Source organism: Moschus berezovskii, chromosome 13, assembly GCF_049115385.1.
Source record: "Moschus berezovskii isolate FMDL1 chromosome 13, NW_MosBer_1.0, whole genome shotgun sequence".
In the NCBI taxonomy this organism is placed as follows: domain Eukaryota; kingdom Metazoa; phylum Chordata; class Mammalia; order Artiodactyla; family Moschidae; genus Moschus; species Moschus berezovskii.
In genome coordinates, this window is record NC_142472.1 from 3,383,914 (window position 1) to 3,404,814 (window position 20,901).

Genomic DNA, 20,901 nt, shown 5'->3' on the forward strand with positions numbered 1-20,901 from the left:
CATCGGAGAGCCCTCAGCTCTTTGTTACCTGGAATCTCAGGACAGCCTGGGGATCACGGGCAACGCTGCCTTTTAAACGCTGCAGCTGCAGTAACAGGGAGGGCGTGGGGCGGTACTTGGGGGCCTTCCTTGCTGTGCGCACACCGGCTTTCTTTGTGTTTCAGTTCTTCACTGAGTCCTTAGGGCTGTCCTCCCGGTCAGAGAAAAAGGTCTGGAAGTCGCCTGCCTTATGCATAACACTCAGAAATACTTCCAACCACTATTTATTTAAAAACTGAGAAATAAGTTAAACTAGTAGTCATGAAGCTGTCAGGCTATAGGGAAGAGGCAGACATTATAAACGTGGGACAGAGGAAAAGCACAGCTGAGATTTCTAACTTTCAGAAGAAAAATAAGCAGCACGAGAGTCTAATAAACTTCATGATGCCCCTGAGTTAACCTGTGTAAGAACGGTGTTTGCAAATGCACACCTGAGCTGCAGGACAGGGTCAGGGCACGCTCTGTGCTCTGTGGCCCCAAGGTTCTGCTCCTTAAAATCAAAGTGTCCATGTGCAAGGATCTTCAAATACTCCATGCCTTGGTTTGCTCATCTATATTATGAGCATGACAATGGCAACTGTCTTGAATGTTAAGAGAACAAATGAATGAATACCTGTACAGCCCTCCCAGCATGTCTGGTACAAATTAAGTTTCTAAACTGGTATCATGATTCCTGCAGGATCCCTGGACTCTACATAATGACCTCTAACCTCTCCAAATTCAGGTTGAATTCCTTTGCTGCTTATTCATCCACTACCGAAGACCATTCATTTCCACTGGGAAAGTCTCACTTTTCTTAGCTCTTCCTTTTATGAAATACCGTTTGGATGAAAAGGACCATTTGTTTCCTGTCGAGTCTTGACTGCCAACATCTCTGCTGTTAGAAGAGGTGAAATTAATGAGCAGGTGCAGGTATGAGAATTTCTGGAGGTGAGAGAACGGAACTCAGACATGAGATGGGAAATCCTGAATGTAGACGCAGAGGAATGGCCTTGGTCACGATTTCCTCGACCATCTAGGCAGCCCTCAAGGTCAATGGCAACTTCCCGAAGAATCAAATAGTGGTAAAGATGGTAATCCTAAGAGCAATCACAGAAGCAACCACGTCACCAGGCACTGTTCTAACAGTACCAACAAATGTGCCCACGTTTAATCCTCACATTAGCAGCCGCTATCGTTAATCTTCATTTTATGATAGAAACCAGACCCAGAACCATGCAACTTGCCCAGGGTCACACAGCTTCAGACAGGGCTGGTCAGATGTCAAGTCCACAGCCCAAACTGACTCCCAGTAAGTACTTGAAACTGAGACACACAGCAGGAATTTTATTAGAAACCCTAGAGTCATTGATGAAAAACATCTCCACGTGTAGCCCTTCTATAGATCTGTCTTAGCTTTCTACACAAGATACCATTTGAAAGTACACGTAGCCCTGCTTAGAAGCAATAATTTCGCTGTCACACTTTAGCATTAGCTTCATCAAAAGAAACAAAAACAACTAGTAGAGAAGTTTAGAATAGACTTTCTGTTTCAAAATCAGATTAATGCAATTGCATACTACTGCTTTTTTTCTGCCATTATCACTCTCAAAATATATTATAAAAAGTACTGCTACTTTCAGGTGTCTAAAAGAAGCTGTTTGTCTCTGAATCATGAACAATCCTCCCCTAGGACTTTACTCATAATTCCGCTTCCACAGAAATGCAAGGCCTCTATCTCAGATTGACTGCTTTTGTTGTGACAAAAATAGAACAAGATTTGTGCTGTCCAAGTCACATACTTCAAAGCCAGTTTTCTTTTTCTTGTTATTGAAATTACTCTTCTAGTGAAAGGATTGAAATAATTCAGTAATGCAAGGGATTATCAGGACAGATTTTAAATATCATTTCTTTTTTCATTACATTGCTATGTAATGGTTTTATAAGCACTTGTACGGCCACCTCATGCAATGAGTTGACTCACTGGAAAAGACTCTGATGCTGGGAAAGGTTGGGGGCGGGAGGAGAAGGGGACGACAGAGAATGAGATGGCTGGATGGCATCACCGACTCTGTGGACATGAGTTTGAGTGAACTCCGGGAGTTGGTGATGGACAGGGAGGCCTGGCATGCTCTGATTCATGGGGTCGCAGGGAGTCGGACACAATTGAGCGACTGAACTGAACTGATACAAAGTAGATGGCAACCCACTCTAGTACTCTTGCCTGGAGAATGCTGTGGACAGAGGAGCATGGAGGGCTGCTGTCATGGGGTCGCACAGAGTCAGACACAACTGAAGTGACTTAGCAACAGCAGCAGCATTCGAGGTAGATGGCTTCCTAAGTGGTGCCAGTGGTAAAGAATCCAGCTGACCATGTGGGAGACATGAGGCTTGGGGGTTCGATCCCTGGGTCAGGAAGATCCCCTGGAGAAGGAAATGGCAACCCACTCCAGTCAAGAAAACCGTCCGTATTCTTGATGGAGAATCCCATGGAGAGAGGAGCCCGGCGGACTACAGTCCATGGGGTTGCAAAGAGTCGGACATGACTGAGCACGCATGATGTAAGAGGTAGAAAAGTTGCCTTCACAGAATAAGCATCTTAGTGGAGGAGAGAAGTGAAAGAAAAAAGGAAAGAGAGAAAATGGGGGGTGGGGGTGGGGAGGAAGGAAGGAACGTTAACTTTTTTAGGACTGAGAAAGAAGGCAGTTATAATGAATTGATCAGCACAGATCTACTTGAAAAAAGTTAGTTAGGAAACACCACCTTTAACTGTGAATTAGATTTTGAAAAAAAAATTACATTTTTCAGTGAGAAAGAGAAATTTCATTCATGTGGTCTAGTTCTGATTTACAAAAAAGATATTTTTAAAACATCAGTAATTTCCAGATAGTCTCCAAAAACAAGATTCAGACATGCTTTAGAATATTCCCTCTGGTCCTTTTTTTTTCCTACTCAGAATGGCTTCTGACAAGAGAGCTTAGAGAAACCCTGTCCATCCATTCAGATCCTGAAGAAGCACTGAACTGCTCTTCTTTGGTTTATTTTGTGCATAGTTTTCATGAGAGCAGCTTTGATTCAACGTTGAGTACTTTTCCGTTTTATTTCAATAAAAATTCAAAGAAAATGTTAAGACAGAGCTTTTAAAAATCAAGCGTGCTCACTTGAAATTCGTTTCATAGCTTTTATCTGATGAAGAGCGTCTCCCTTCTAACACAGGCCCGTGGTTCTGACCTTACATATCAATCATTCAGATCCCTGAATAATATCAATGAATATTTTAGAGACAAGCTAATCGTCAGAAGAAATGGTACTTCCTTCTCTGCTGCCTGAAACATGGACCTGTTTTTGTTTTTATCAAACATGAGCTCGGAAATCTTCTATTTACCTGGTTTGCTTTCATTTACAGTCTACTGACTGCCTCTAACATTTCAACTAACAATTAATCGTGCGTGCTGAGGAATGATTTTGATAGTTAAATATTTGGTCACTACCGGAGGCCTGGGAGGTTTAAAGATTCTATGCTCTAAAACAAACCAGCTCCAGCAGCAGATAATTTTACATAGTGAGCTGTGTGCCCAGGTTGTTTCCGAAACTGGGCCTCTTTATTCCCACATGTTATGAAAAATGTTCATTATTATTCTGTTTTATTATAAAAGCAAGAAAGGAATAATGTGGGGGATTTTGGGCAAAGTTAAAGTATCATTTACGTATATCTCCATCACCGGTAAATAATCACATGTACTTTACAAATGATTCTCTTACAAAGTGGAAGATACACTGCTCTTACAAGTTACAATCTCTTGTTTCACTTTAAAATATAAGATTTTTCTTTCGATGTATTTTTAATTTTAAATACCCTCTACGACGATAACTTTTAGTGATTTAGTGAACATTTTTAGAATAAAAATACTAGATTGTGGAATACCCCATAGCATAAATGTACCAAAACTTAAGCGTATTGTTCCATTGTTTGACATTTTTTAAAATTTAAAATTTCCAACACCAAAAACCATTGTTTGACATGTTTGCTGTTTCCAAATTCTGTAAACAGAACTGGGATTGACATCCATGTTATAGAAAGCCCTTAGTGTATGTCTAATCATCTCCTTGGATAAATGACAAATGTGATTAATGAATTAAAAGACATAAAATTTATAGCACATTTTATGTGCACAATCAAATCTTAAAACATGTCCAAACTCACATTCTCCTTAGCACAGGATGACCACGCTTACCCTCACCCTTTTTACAGTGACTGGTTTTAGTTTGCTGAAATCTGGAGAACATGTAGTCTTAGTAGGAAGAAAATACCTATTTGACACGTAACAGAAATTTAAGATGTGGGTTAGGCAGTGCTTACATGAAATTTACTGACCTAAACATTGATGTATGGATGTGAGAGTTGGACTGTGAAGAAAGCCGATCGCCAAAGAATTAATGCTTTTGAACTGTGGTGCTGGAGAAGACTCTTGAGAGTCCCTTGGACTGCAAGGAGATCCAACCCGTCCATCCTAAAGGAGATCAATCCTGGGTGTTCATTGGAAGGACTGATGTTAAAGCTGAAACTCCAATACTTTGGCCACCTCATGCGACGAGTTGACTCACTGGAAAAGACTCGGATGCTGGGAGGGATTGGGGGCGGGAGGAGAAGGGGATGACAGAGAATGAGATGGCTGGATGGCATCACCGACTCGCTGGACATGAGTTTGAGTGAACTCTAGGAATTGGTGATGGACAGGGAGGCCTGGCATTCTGTGATTCATGGGGTTGCAAAGAGTCGGACACGACTGAGAGACTGAATTGAACTGAACTGAAACATTAATGTCATTAGACAAGAATGAATTCAATTAAAATCCACATTTGGAGTAGATCCTGCCAGTCAGCTCTCACGTTGCCGCCCAAGTGTCTTTCTAAACGCAAATTTCATTCTGTCTTATCTGAAATCCTGACTTCATTTCCTGTTCCGAGAGGATAAAATCCTAATTCCTTAGCTTAACGTATAAGGCCCTCACTCATCCATTCGCTGCTTGTCTTTTCAGCCTTAAATCTTAACAGCGCCCGTTCTCACTTGACTCTTAGACAGTACACAAAAGATAATACCTGCTGTTCTCTGTTCCCATGCCTCCAGACTTGTACGCATCCACTCTCAGCTATAAACGACCCCTCAGACCTTCAGTTCAGTTCAGTTGCTCAGTCATGCCCAACTCTTGAGACCCCATGGACTGCAGCATGCCAGGCTTCCCTGTCCATCACCAACTCCCGAAACTTACTCAAACCCATGTCCATTGAATCCGTGATGCCATCCAAACATCTCATCCTCTGTCGTCCCCTTCTCCTCCTGCCTTCAATCTTTCCCAGCATCAGAGTCTTTTCCAATGAGTCAGTTCTTCACATCAGGTGGCCAAAATATTGGAGTTTCAGCTTCAGCCTCAGTCCTTCCAATAATATTTAGGACTGATCTCCTTTAGAATGGGCTGGTTGGATCTCCTTGCAGTCCAAGGGACTCTCAAGAGTCTTCTCCAACGCCAGAGTCAAAAACTTTACTTCTTCAGTGCTCAGACTTCTTTCTGGTCCAGCTTTCACATCCGCACATGACTTCAGTTTGGTTCAGTCGCTCAGTCCTCTCCGACTCTTGGTGACCCCATGAACCACAGCATGCCAGGCTTCCCTGTCCATCACCAACTCCCAGAGTTCACTCAAACTCATGTCCATTGAGTCGGTGATGCCATCCAGCCATCTCATTCTCTGTCGTCCCCTTCTCCTCCTGCCCTCAATCCCTCCCAGCGTCAGTCTTTTCCAGTGAGTCAACTCGTCGCATGAGGTGGCCAAAGTATTGGAGTTTCAGCTTTAACATCAGTCCTTCCAATGAACACCCAGGATTGATCTCCTTTAGAATGGATTGGTTGGATCTCCTTGCAGTTCAAGGGACTCTCAAGAGTCTTCTCCAACACCACAGTTCAAAAGCATCAGTTCTTCGGCGATCAGCTTTCTTCACAGTCCAACTCTCACATCCATACATGACCACGGGAAAAACCAGAGCCTTGACTAGATGGACCTTGGTTGGCAAAGTAATGTCTCTGCTTTTTAATATGCTGTCTAGGTTGGTCATAACTTTCCTTCCAAGGAGTAAATGTCTTTTAATTTCATGGCTGCAATCAGCATCTGCAGTGATTTTGGAGCCCAAAAAAATAAAGTCTGACACTGTTTCCACTGTTTTTCCATCTATTTCCCATGAAGTGATGGGACCAGATGCCATGATCTTTGTTTTCTGAATGTTGAGCTTCAAGCCAACTTTTTCACTCTCCTCTTTCACTTTCATCAAGAGACTTTTTAGTTCCTCTTCACTTTCTGCCATAAGGGTGGTGTCATCTGCATGTCTGAGGCTATTGATATTTCTCCTGGCAATCTTGATTCCAGCTTGTTCTTCTTCTAGCCCAGCGTTCCTCATGATGTACTCTGCTTCTATCCAATTCCTTTCTTTGATGGATGACAGGGACCAAGGGTCCCCTCTTTCAGAAAGCTTCTGTTCTTCTCACTACCCCTCCATCGTCTCAGCCTCCTGGCTCTCCTGGGAGCTCTCTCAGCCCTAGGGTGGGGCATCTTGCCATCACAGGACCATTTTGCTGCATCTTGATGGCCTATTAACTTACTTTTTCCCTCCATCCACTGCTGGTTGAGAATAAAGCATGCATCTTACCTGCTTTGTGTTCTAAGTCCCACCAGCAGTGACTGGTACCTAGTAAGTGCAGCATGGATGTTAACTGAATTAATAAATGAAAATGATATTTGGATTAATTTACTATGGTCAGGATTTCCCTGGTGGCTCAGATGGTAAAGCGTCTGCCTACAATGCAGGAGACCCAGGTTCGATCCCTGGGTCGGGAAGATCCCCTGGAGAAGGAAATGGCAACCTGCCCCAGTACACTTGCCTGGAAAAATCCCATGGATGGAGGAGCATGGTAGACTACAGTCCATGGGGTCGCAAAGAGTTGGACACGACTGAGCAACTTCACTTTCACTATGGTCAGTATTCAGTATTACTGAAGACAATACTCAGAAGTGTGTGTTGACTCTGTAAATAATCATAGTTATTGCTTAATTACAATTATTTGTGAATTGTATATGTGAACTCACATATTATATATGACTCATGACATGAATTATAATAATGTCATAGAAGTCATTTTTCTGACTTTTTAATGAGATTACTAAGGTATAAATGCTCCATGATTTTTTTCAGCTTCCCTAAATTCGCTCACATTACCTTCTGCCTGGAATTCTCTCTTCCTTGTCACTGTTCAAAATCCCTTCTTTCCCTGAAGAACCCCAAAGTTCTATCTCTGGGCACACCTGGAGCCCTATTCTCTGCCAACTCAGGCACCCCCAGTCCCCAGCCGTTTTGCCAAGTTATTTTCTTCTCATTGACCTTCTCTCAATTCCAGTCATCTCATCACACTTCATAGTCTAAGTAGCTAAGAGTTAAATTTTCTGGGAAGGACTCTAGGTCCCGAATCCTGCTGGGTGACAGATAACATCCCCAAGTTTCTCTTCTGGCCTCAGTGACAAAGGAGGACCTGTATCATTTCTCTCTGCATTCATCAGTATTAAAGTCTGCAACTCTTCAGCTTTTGCCTGCTGTTTCCTTTATTTTCCCATTCATAAAAGATATCAAACTTATATAAAATAATAAACAAGAGTAGAATGAGTGCAATGTATTCACCATCCATTTGGAACTATTCTCAATATTTTTATAGTCTCATTTTATCTGCTTCCCTCACACTGAAAGCAAACAGCAGACATCATGCCCCTTAATCTCTGATAACCTTGATCATTTTCTTAATGTTCCAAATTAATTGCTTTTTATAACTCTGTACTGAAATGATGGTTAGAATTAAGAAGCAGAGTGGAAGATATTAGATTAATAAAGTTGCACATAATTTTCCCCATAAAAATTACACTCAGTTAAATTTTTTCACCCCTATGGGCTTTGAAGATAACTGAAGCCCTACAGAGTCTGTTCATTTTAAATCTTATTCATTTCATTATGAACAAAGCAAGTAGTAAGGTTTTATGCTTGGCCCTAACTGACTTGATTAACTCCAGTTCAAAAGATTTATAAGGTTAACATGAAGTCAAGACTATAAAATAAAGGAAAAACATACCAAATCAACTTCTGTTTCTAAAGCTCCAAGTGCTTTCACAACCCTGGACTTGGGTCTAGGAAGACTGCCCAGTAAGGAGGTACCAACCTTGTCACAGCATCACTATGGAAATGCCTGCCTTGGGTTGCCACGGTTGCCATGAGAAAGGGCTGCAGACTGGGTGGCTTACACAAGGGAAATTTTATTTTCTCACAATTCCGGAGACTGGGAGTCCAAGATCAAGTGTCCCTTTGAGGCCTCTCTTCTTGGCTGGTGGATGGGCATCTTCTCCCTGTGAGTGTCTGTGTCTTGACCTCTTCTTATAAGAACAATGATCATGTTGGATTGTGCGTGCATGCTAAATCACTTCAGTTGTGTCCAACTCTGCAACCCCATGGACTGTAGCCCACCAGGCTCCTCCATCCATGGAATTCTCCAGGCAAGAATACTGGAGTGGGTTGCTGCTCCCTTCCCCAAGGGATCTTCCCAACCCAGGGATCGAAGACACACCTCTTGCAACTCCTGCATTGCAAGCAGATTGTTTTCCACTGAGGCACCGGGAAAGCCCCATGTTGGATTAGAATCCACTCATATCCTTCAGTTCAGTTCAGTTCAGTTCAGTCGCTCAGTCGTGTCCGACTCTCCGCGACCCCATGAATCACAGCACGCCAGGCCTCCCTGTCCATCACCAACTCCCGGAGTACACTCAAACTCATGTCCACAGAATCGGTGACGCCATCCAGTCATCTCATTCTCCGTCGTCCCCTTCTCCTCCCGCCCCCAACCTTTCCCAGCATCAGAGTCTTTTCCAGTGAGTCAACTCGTCGCATGAGGTGGCCAAAGTATTGCAGTTTCAGCTTTAGCATCAGTCCCTCCAATGAACATCCAGGATTGATCTCCTTTAGAATGGACTGGTTGGATCTCCTTGCAGTATAAGGGACTCTCAAGAGTCTTCTCCAACACCACAGTTCAAAAGCATCGATTCTTCGGCGATCAGCCTTCTTCACAGTCCAACTCTCACATCCATACATGACAACAGGAAAAACCATTGCCTTGACTAGACGGACCTTGGTTGGCAAAGTAATGTCTCTGCTTTTTAATATACTATCAAGGTTGGTCATAACTTTCCTTCCAAGGAGCAAGCGTCTTTTAATTTCATGGCTGCAATCAGCATCTGCAGTGATTTTGGAGCCCAAAAAAACAAAGTCTGACACTGTTTCCACTGTTTTTCCATCTATTTCCCATGAAGTGATGGGACCAGATGCCATGATCTTTGTTTTCTGAATGTTGAGCTTCAAGCCAACCTTTTCACTCTCCTCTTTCACTTTCGTCAAGAGGCTTTTGAGTTCCTCTTCACTTTCTGCCATAAGGGTAGTGTCATCTGCATATCTGAGGTTATTGATATTTCTCCCAGCAATCTTGATTCCAGCTTGTGCTTCTTCCAGCCCAGCGTTCCTCATGATGTACTCTGCATATAAGTTAAATAAGCAAGGTGACAATATACAACCTTGACGTACACCTTTTCCTATTTGGAACCAGTCTGTTGTTCCATGTCCAGTTCTAACAGTTGCTTCCTGACCTGCATACAGGTTTCTCAAGAGGCAGGTCAGGTGGTCTGGGATTCCCATCTCTTTCAGAATGTTCCACAGTTTATTGTGATCGACACAGTCAAAGGCTTTGGCATAGTCTCATATCCTTATTTTATCCTAATTACCTCTTTAAAAATCCTCTCTTCAAATGCAGTCACATTCTGAGGTGCTGGGGGTGAGGCTTCAACATGTGATTTTGGCGGGGGACACATAACAGTGTGTTAGCTGACTGAGTGTTAGGAGGATTAAATGAAATAAGGTTTGTGAAAGTTACTGGCAAACCACAAAGCACGACACAGTATTTGTTTATTGTTTGATCATAAAAGTGAAAGTGTTAGTCGCTCAGTCATGTCCGACTCTTTATAGCCCCATGGACTGTAGCCCACCAGACTCCTCCATCCATGAAATTTTCCAGTCTAGAATACTGGAGTGGGTTGCTGCTCCCTTCCCTAGGGGATATTCCCGACCCAGGGATCAAACCCAGATCTCCTGCATTGCAGGCAGATTCTTTGCCATTTGAGCCACCAGGGAAGACTGGTTTGATCGTAATGAATATTTTAATCCACCAGAATTTAATTATGTGCATCCAATACATTCAGTAAGGGATTTCCCTGGTAGTTCAGCTGGTAGAGAATCTGCCTGTAGTGTGGGAAACCTGGGTTCAATCCCTGGGTTGGGAAGATCCCCTGGAGAAGGGAATGGCTACCCACCCCAGTAATCTGGCCTGAAGAATTCCATGGATTCTGTAGTCCACGGCATCACAAAAAGTCAGACACAACTGAGCGACTTTCAATCAATACATTCAGTGCTGAGGGAGCTGTTCTCAGAGTCCTAATATTTTAAGGATCCATCATCTCAAAGAGAAATCAAAATGAACACATATTAAATGAAAAGCAGGGTATATACGATCAGTCCAAAGAAGGGGCTCTCATGAGGCCGGCTGGGTGGTGTCTGAACAGTGTTTTGAAGGAGAATTAGGATTGTCTAGTACTCTTGCCTAGAAAATCCCATGGATGGAGGAGCCTGGTAGGCTGAGTCCATGGGGTCACTCAGTCAGACACGACTGAGAGACCTCACTTTCACTTTTCACTTTCACGCATTGGAGAAGGAAATGGCAACCCACTCCAGTGTTCTTGCCTAGAGAATCCCAGGGACAGGGAAGCCTGGTGGGCTGCCGTCTATGGGGTCGCACAGTCGGACATGACTGAAGCGACTTAGCAGCAGCAGCAGCAGCAGCATGGTGGGATGAAGATGCAAAAATGATTTCGTGTCTTCTGGATACAGAATGAAATCTGGCCAGACCCTACACTCTGCTGAGAGGTCATAGGAAACACATTTAAAAGGGCAAAACAGGGCTAGATTAAAAAAGACTTGAAAAACCTGGCAGATGAGGTTCAGGATGATGAAGAAAATTAGATCTAAGCCACAGGTATAATTATTTCTACAGCTATGTGTTCATTCTTGATTTAACTATTTCCTAATAACAAAAACCAGCAATTGAAAGGAAACTCCTGAGTGTGATAGATACATCTGCTGTGATTTTACTCTTTATTTTCTGTTCACAATGATGTTGGGCCAGTGTATTAGGTATCTCTTGCTATGTAACAAATTTGCCCCTGAATCTTAGCAACTTAAAGCAACAGTTATTATCTCACATGCTTCCCTGGTGGCTCAGTGGTAAAGAATCTGCCTGCAATGCAGGAGACCCAGGTTCGATCCCTGGGTCAGGAAGATCCCCTGGAGGAGAGAATGACTATCCACTCCAGTATTCTGGCCTGGAGAGCTCCATGGACAGAGGAGCCTGGAGGGCCACAGTCCATGGGGTCACAAAGAGTCGGACTGAGCAGCTAACACTATTATCGGCATGGTTTCTGAGGGTTATGTCGGGGGCAGTTGCTTAACCTAAGACTTCGGCTCAGAGCTACTGGTTCTGGCTCAGACTCTCTCCTGAGGTTGAAGTCAGGCTGTCAGCTGAGGCCGTGGTCATCTCAAGGGTCCACTAGGACTGGAGGACCTGCTTCTAAGTTCCCTCCTGCAGCCGTGAGGAAGCCGTGGTTCTTCACTGGCTTTGACCGTTTACTGTGACCATTTGACCATTTACTGTTCCTTGCCATTTACTTACAACTTGGCAGCTGGTTTCAACCAGATGGAGGGTTTGAGAGAGTAACAGAGAGAAAAGAGAGAGAGGAGAAGAGATCAGACAGACAGACAGACAAGACATTCCGTCTGACCAAAGAGGGGCCAGCTTGGAGGCTGTTTGCTGGAACCAGTTACAAGGACATGCTCTCGATTTTAAAGTAATAGCTTTTGTCAACATTATACTGAAATTCAGTGTTTATATCCTCAAGGGTTAGTGTGTTCTCACCTATTTCTTTTCATTCTAAGAAGTAAATCAGGGTTAAAATCCTCCAGGAGCTTTAGGTGCTCATCAAATACCTTCTTTGGTGGAATGAATCCTAAATCGAACGGCTGCATTATCTTGCTGTTTATCAATCAAAATGTACTACTTTTGCAATTTTGTAAGTAAAATTTCAGGTATAGAGTAAAAGTGAGGAGTAGGTTCACATAGATTTAGGCAGTTAAAGGAAGCCACTTGCAGCAGACCCACAGCAGATGAAGAAAAGATTGGTGAGATTCTCAAGAATCTTTTGCTTGAAACTGAATAAGATAGAAGGTATTATTTAAAGACTATTTAGCACACAAATTGCAGGAACTTTAAGCACCAAATAACACTCCTGGTGATACAAGTGATGCTTATTATTTCTAGAACTCATGAAAGAAGCAATTAAGCTGGGTAAGCAGTGTTTTGACTATACTGGTAGGAGGTGACCTGAAATGCTAGTTCAAGGGGACAGATGGAGAATTCATGACTCCGTGAAATGAAGTGGAAAGCGAAGAATCTGGAGCAATTGTCACTTTTAACTTCTTGGATGTGAACTCTGAATTTGATATCAGGCACAAACACAAGGACCCGATATAAATAAACACTTTTATGAAAAATTATGAATAGCATCTCTCAAAATATACAAGGAAATAAACAAGAAAAGAATAAATCTGAATTTTCTTGATTTGTGAAAATTAAGAAATATGCATATGAATAGAAAACCATCAGTTCTCTGTCACTGGTGTTTCTGAAAAAGATAAACTGTTGGAAACTCTGAAGCAAATGACTTGTAAGTTCCCAGCATTGGTGACATACATGTCCTGTCAACCTTAGAAAGGAGAAATCTATGGCCTTAGGGCAGGAACCAAGAGATTTGTGTGGACAGGGCAATATAGTGTGGGAAAAAATTTTTTTTTGTGTGTGTGTGTGTGTGCGCGCACGCGCGCGCAAGGGAGGGTCAACCAAGGAAACTTGGGAAGCCTGAAGCCAGATTTTATGTAAATGTGTAAAACTGTAAGGGCTCCTGTGGTGGCTCAGTGGTAAAGAATCCACCTGCCAAATCAGGAGATGCAGGTTCGATCCTTGGGTCAGGAAGATCCCCTAAAGAAGGAAATGGCAACCCACTCCAGTACTCCTGCCTGGAGAATTCCTTGGACAGAGGAGTCTGGCGGAATACAGTCTATAGGGTTGCAAAGAGTCAGACACAGCTAAGCCACTAAAGAACACCAACATAAAACTGTAAACCATGGAGAGATGTAGGTTTACGCTGTATCTGAGGAATGATTGTTGAGTCATAAGTAACTACTTTTCAAAACAAAATGCAAATGTGGGTTTTGACCTCATATACCCTTCATCCAATGTCATTGGCATGAAATTCTTAATCAGATGGGGACAAAGGGCCCCTCTTTCTATTTTGCACTCAGTCCTGCAACCCATGCAGCTCTTCTGGGCCCCTGGCTTCACGTTCTTTCTGTGGCTGACGCAGTACAGCCTTGAGAGAGTCACTGGTCCCACCTGCTGCCGACGTGCCTGCGGTGAGAGACCCCATCTTCTGTGCCCCTAAAATGGGGCTGGTGACAGGTCCACGTCATAGCATGCCCTGAACAAGGATGGGCCTGGCACCCATCACAGCCTGGCATGAGTAAGGGCGTGTGCATATTAGCAGCTCTTGTTTTATTTGCGTTTCATTGGTTCATTGGTTTACTGCAAAACTGTTAAGGGGAAAAAAACCCAGTCCAGACTGCCAACCACTTTGTCCAAGAAACACTCAATCCAGCCCAGCCACACATGTGAAAGCGACACAACAAACCCATCACAGACTCAAGGTCACTTCATGACTAGTTGGTCACTAACGTGACTAGTTGGTCAAGGTCACTAACGTGACCAGTTGGTGATGAACGTTTCAGATAAATCACACACACCCACGCACACTCATGCACACATGCACACTACTACTATTTAAAGCTGTGAGAGGACTTAAAATTAGTTATGTCTTTGGAATACAGACAGGGGTTTGTTGTGTTCGAAATAAATACTAACCATTAAAGATAAACTCTTTATCCAATTATGAGCAAACCTGAATGCAAGAAGGGACCGAACCTGAGGGTTTTGGAGGAAGAGCAAGGGGGCAGTGGGCAACGACAGGGGAACAGGAAAAGCATCACGAGCAAAGGCACATGGTGCTGTGGAGACAAAACCGCCCTGCATATCCTTGAGCAGCAGTAGTTTTTTCAGGGAATCCATGGACCCATAATCCCATCAAGCATCCCCAGGGGAGTAATCTAGGTCACCCCCATTTCCTTCAGCTCTCAGTTCCAAAGAGAAAGCATTCCATGGAGATAACTATGCTTTTGAAACAGTAAAAGCGTAAATTCAAAGTCCTTCCACATCCTCCTGCAAATGAATAAAGCATGTATAAGAAAAATCCCACACCCAGAGTGAATACATAAGAAGAAGCCACTTTCTGCTCATGTTTGAAGGACAAAGCTCATTTAGAGTCTACCTTCTTTAAATGCCCTCATTGTCAAGGTGCTATTCAGGAAAACTCATATGGTTATTGCAAGCCCTGTGAACCAATACATAGGGGATTGTGAGCCTAACTATGATACAAGATTTTTTAAAACTTGAACTAATTTGAATCATAACATTAGCCAGTTTGCACACCCCTAATGTCACCCTTCCCTGGCAGAGAACAGCAAAACAGACAACCCGCCTGATGGAAACACGGCACGTAATGAAACTGGAGGAGGGTCATGGGTCCCCCGGGTGACAGGTGTTATTAAAATTTGAAAGGACATTATTGTTACAGTTGGGCAGGGAATTTAGAATGTTGGCATTGCGGGCCATTAAGGCCATCTGTCTTGTGCAATGTGCCTGGTGATATTAAAGAAAACAGGAATGAGCTGCTATAATTTGAAATAAGGCACAATACTTAAACCACTTATCTTAAAACGCACACATTCTAAATAGGATGCCATTTCTGAGTGTCTAACATTGATGCTGCCTATACACAGGATCAGCCTGTTTTCCTTCTCTGTTTACATTTTTTAAGTGGAGGTTTCATGGCTAGAGAGAGGAATGCAAATTCCTCATACTGAGTTGGGATCTATCATTCGCCTGCAATTAGATGACTCGCATAATACTGTGCTCTTGGGAAAACATCCCCTGAAGGATTTCTTCACTATTTCTTCCACTACACAAAAAATACGGGGCTAGAGCACTCTTGTAGACAGCGTTCCTTGAAAATGTCTGCTAAGTAAATTCCCGTCTGCCTCCGATGTTCACATTTCTGGATCCTCTCAAATGTTATCACATCTTTATGCCTCTGAGGGTTTATGCCTCTGAATGTCTGTCATAGAGTTCGCTTCTGTCTGCTTAGAATCTTCCGGCTTCACTGGTATGACAGGTGGAAGGATTATAAGACCTCGGGGTACAATGATTCCTTGGTTACAGCCGAAGTCACCCTGAATTTGCCTGCTCGTCGATTCAAATCTCTATCTGTTTTGCGGTCTAACAGGTCTTTCCCAGCCCTCCAGCCCGTGACCTTTTAAGTATTTGCCCTCCTGATGGATGGTGATCCGAATTGCTGGTCTCTGGATCCGTGAACTCACATTATTAAGGCTAAAAGTTACCTTGTTATTTCCCGTGTGTATGTTTAACTTCCCTTGTTCTATTTTAGATATTAGATTCCTCTCCTTGGTGATGCTTACAACACTTACCAAATTGGGATCAGTTTAGAAATAACAAAGTAATTGCTGTTTGTCCTCATTTCCCCAGCCAAAAATAAAGATGCACAATAAACTCAGTGCAGTGTTAACCCCTGTGGGCCTTCAATGGTAATGTGTCTTGAAGTCAGTACACTATAATTTAGTTGAATTTGTCAGTGCTTGCTTCTTTCATAGAACATAATTGTGAAATAATTTCAGTTCTTTGTCTCCTTACAGAGAATGAGGTAGCTTTGAAAAGAAAAATTTTGTTTTCAACTTACAAGGTACTTTGCACCACGTTCTTGAAAAATAGTGAAGCTTGGTGGCTCAGCAGTAAAGAATCTACATCTCCTGCATTGCAGGCAATTGAATTCAATCCCTGGGTCGGGAAGATCCCCTGGAGGAGGGCATGGCAACCCACTCCAGTATTCTTGCCTGGAGAATCCCATGGACAGAGGAGTCTGGCATACTACAGTCCATGGGGTCACAAAGAGTCGGACACGACTGAGCCCTCACACATACATTCATACGAAGTATCAATTCATACAGATTCCCCTGTAAATTAAGAAAGAGTTTAGGAGAAAATTCTCGTGCCACAAAGGGACCAGTTTGATCGGCCTTTGTGTTCATTCGTAATGTTTCACTAGGAAAACAGGAGCCGAGAAGGTGCATGACTAAGCCAAGCCCTCCGTGGTGTCTGTAACGAGTCCTCCAGTAATTCATGCACAGGATTTCTGTTCTGAGCTGCTCCATACTAAACCTGACAGGCTGGGGTGTGTCCAATGGAGCGGCTTCAGCTGTGGGAGTATTGCAAAAAGGGGCTTTTTGAGGAAAGCTGAAGGAAAGGAGAATGGTTAGCTTGAAAGTGAAAGCTGAGAGAAGCGTCCTAACTGCCTTGTGTGTGCTAGCGTGTCATGTTTTATGCAGGGCATGATGCTTAATTGTGTTATTTCAGGGGACAGAAGAGGAAACCACAGGACTGCCAAAAAGAGTGGGGAGGCTTTCTAATAACCAAAGATAAGAAAACTGAAATGGACATCTTTGGAAAGACTTGAGTTCTCTGTCATGAAAAATCGTGCAAAGGCTGTAGAAGGTTAGGATCTGTTAATAAGAAAAAGAGCTTACGGACAGTTTCTAACAAGAACGGCCACTGCCAACTCCTCTGCTACAGCAGTTTCCTCTGCACCTGGGTCACGGGAGTGGCAGCACCTGGTGACACTCTCTGAGTTGTTGCAACACAAAGAGACCCTGTAGCTAATTAGCCACCCAGCCGGCATGGCCTTTAGCTCAGCTCCTCAAGAAGATACAAACAATGGTGATCAGACATGCCTTCTGACAAAGCTTGATGGCGACCATCTCAACGCATTTGCTCTAAATCTAGATTTCTTCACCTACTGGTCCTTGCCGCCACGTCTGGAGCCTGGAATCAGTCATAGACAGTACACAGTGAGCGTGGCTATGTGCCAATACAGCTTTAGCTATGGCCATTAACATTTGAACTTCATGTAAATTTCATGTATTATCAATTCTTCTTTTGATATTTGCCAACCATTCAAAACTGTAGAAATCTACTAAGAGCTCACAGGCCATCCAAAAAAAATTGGGATTTGGCTTGTAGGCTGTAGTTTGATCTAGCATGTTCTAAAATCTACTGCCTTACTTAGAAACGGTTTGGGGATATATGGCCACTCTGAGTATTCAGAGATAATTGTAATGATTGTGATCTTTATTGTGTATGCTGGTGGAAAGGTGATTTTTCTTTGCCTTGTTTTAGAGATTTTTACGTGAACTATTTTTGAAGTCTTTATTGAACATGTTACAGTACTGCTTCTGTTTCCTGTTCTGGTTTTTTGGCCAAGAAGCATGTGGGATCTTAGCCCCCTGCTGTTAAGTCACTGCTGCTAAGTCACTTCAGTCATGTCCGACTCTGTGTGACCCTATAGACGGAAGCCCACCAGGCTCCCCCGTCCCTGGGATTCTCCAGGCAAGAACACTGGAGTGGGTTGCCATTTCCTTCTCCAATGTGTGAAAGTAAAAAGTGAAAGTGAAGTCGCTCAGTCGTGTCCAATCCTTAGCGACCCCATGGACTACAGCCTACCAGGCTCCTCCATCCATGGGATTTTCTAGGCAATAGTACTGGAGTGGCTTGCCATTGCCTTCTCCGCTTAGCCCCCTGACTAGGGATCAAATCTGCACCCCCTGCAGTGGAAGGCAAAGTCTTAACCACTGGACCGCCGGGGAAGTCACTGGAAAGGTGATTTTTCAAAGGGCACGCACAGAGCTTACAGAAAAGCGCCGTGACTGGCTGCTGTCATTGCTGTGCAATAGCCAAGTCTCGGACTATAATACAAGCTCTAGCATCTCTCACAGCTTACTTGTCTGAGACACAACTGCTCTGGCTCCTGGAGACAGGTGGGCTGAGAACAACCGCCTGTGGGATGCAGTTAAGGACAGCATAGTTTCATCTGACAGAAAGGAAGTTTCAGATTTCAAAGTCCAGCTTAATTGGAGGAGTGAACCATACCTCCTGCTGCTGCTGCTGCTGCTGCTAAGTCGCTTCAGTCGTGTCCGACTCTGTGCAACCCTGTGGACGGCAGCCCACCACGCTTCTCCTTCCATGGGATTTTCCAGGCAAGAGTACTGGAGTGGGGTGCCATTGCCTTCTCCGGACCATACCTACATGACAGCAAAGAAGCCTGTGATCACCTTTGATCCCACAGAAAATCTGAAAATAGCTTATCAATCTTGTTTAAATAGAATCTGCTGAAGGTACTCTAATAGTGGCACAATTCAGTGTAGACACTGTGTTTACTTCCCTGACATTGGCACGGTCCATGAAGGACGATGGTGACTCTCACTTATTCACTGCTGTTTAGAATTAGGTAATGGAAAGTGACGAGGTTATCTAAACACAAATTCAGTGTAGGCTTAATCTCATTCTTTTATAATAGAAATTTCAGCCAGGAGCCAGTCTGCTCTGAAAGATGCCTTTCTCTAAGGCTGTGGCTTCTACTCCAACCTATGATTCAGCTATCAAAGAAATGGAAATTAACAACCAACTCCAGTATTCTTGCCTGGAGAGTTCCATGGCCAGAGGAGCCTGGCAGGCTACAGTCCATAGGGCTGCAAAGAGTCAGACATGACTAAAATGACTTAGCATGCAGGTACATCTATAATAACACATACTTATGTTTATAAAATAAAATGCCATAAGTTAAAATAATGCAGAAACTTGGGAAAAATATAGAGCAGCTAGCATTTCCAAGCCATCTAGAGAAACTTGAGATATATTAATAATTGAAAGCCAAACAGAACCAGTGGTTCATCTGCTGACAAATCAGTGGAGTTCATCCCAGTTTCAGGATGGGCATGAGAACTGAACCCATTCACAGACAGTTTATTCAAGGGCAATTTAGACCCGAGCCAAAATAATTCTATCCCAAAAGAGTCTGGTCTTCCGTACCCATGGCAGAAGTTCAAGTTGGGCAATATCCTATTTCCAACCACAAAATAGCCTGGTCGAGATAGATGCTTATTAGTTCAATCTTGGATGCTTACATTCTTAGCTTTTCTAAATTCTCACTAGTATCTGTTGGCATTATTTACCAATTTTCTTCCACTTATTATAGTCTTAAATATGCTTCTGTCTTACCTTAAAACAAAATAGAAATAAACATGCTTTCTTAATAAATCAAATGTGGGCATTTCTTTGAGATAATACTCAATGCAATGATCAAGAAGTGGATGATGAATAAGGTAAAAATGGGAGCATGATTCCATGAGCAAATTCTTATTAAAAAAAAAAGATAACTTACAATACTCATTCTTTGAACCAGCAATTTATTTCAATTTTAAGATTTACCCTAGGGAAATTATCAGATTTTTCTTACTAGAATAGATGTTGAAGCATGACTCATCAAAGGAAAATTGGAAATAATTTAAGTAACTATTGCTTTGAGTGAGCTTCTTCAATTTGAACATCCCTTTAAGAAAAACCTAACTAGTATTTTGTTGTTCCTGAAATGAGCCATTAAGCCCATCAAGGCATCTGGCTATTTCATGCTTCACTAAATTAAACCAACGTAGGCTCTTCTGCTTCTACAACTGTAGAAATGCCAGGTAGCTGTTAGAAGGGCAATCAAATTAAAATGGAAAATCCTGTACAAAAAGAAAGCGGTGCAGTCAAGTTATGAGAAAAAATCAGTAGGGAAAAAGTCCTAATACCAAAATCAAAGAATGCTTTGAAAGATGTTATATTCAATTGAATATACCCAGTTGAAATAACTTTTTAAAAAAACTCTGCATATTTTTATTCAAGGCAATTTGCAAGAATAAGATTTCATTTCGATGGGAAATAGAATAACACCCCAGATGAAACCGTTTACATTTTTTCTGATTAATTGCCATTCAATATAACATGTATTGTTTTGGACACAGCCCTCAGCTGCGGCAAAGACTTGAAGGTTCGAAGAGTTTGCTTGGATTGTGTTCAAGGGGCTTTGTGCCCACATCAGAGAACCTGATTATATGGTTGCTTTTCATGTCCTGTCATCTGTCACAGAAAGCTTTTCTTTCATATAAATTGTTTACTGAGATTATCTTGTAAACCACTTATTTTCAATGTTATGGGAGAGAGGAATACATTTCAAGAAATCCAGTAAATCATGAAATTCCAGTAAGACCAGGGAACTTTCCCAGACTGTTGTTCAGTCACTAAGTCATGTCTGATTCCTTGCAACCCTGTGGACTGCCGCACACCAAGCTTCCCCATTCGTCACGATCTCCAGGAGCTTGCTCAAACTCACATCCACTGAGCCAGTGAGGCCATCCCATCCTCTGTCATCCCCTTCTCCTGCCTTCAATCTTCCCCGGCATCAGGGTCTTTTTCAGTGAGTCGGCTCTTCCCATTAAGTGGCAAAGTATTGGAGCTTCAGTTTCAACGTCAATCCTTCCAATGAATATTCAGGATTTATTTCCTTTAGGATTGACTGGTTTGATCTGCTTGCTGTCCAAGGGACTCTCAAGAGTCTTCTCCGGCAGCACAGTTCAAAAACATCACTTTT

At 42.8% G+C, this 20,901-nt stretch overlaps 1 non-coding gene across 1 annotated transcript; it reads left to right on the forward strand.

Annotated features, from left to right (window-relative positions):
• The first annotated feature begins 6,831 nt into the window (after positions 1-6,831).
• On the forward strand, positions 6,832-6,903 carry TRNAC-ACA (transfer RNA cysteine (anticodon ACA)). The gene has a single exon. It is a non-coding gene; the product is annotated as a tRNA-Cys (tRNA).
• Positions 6,904-20,901: the final 13,998 nt, after the last annotated feature.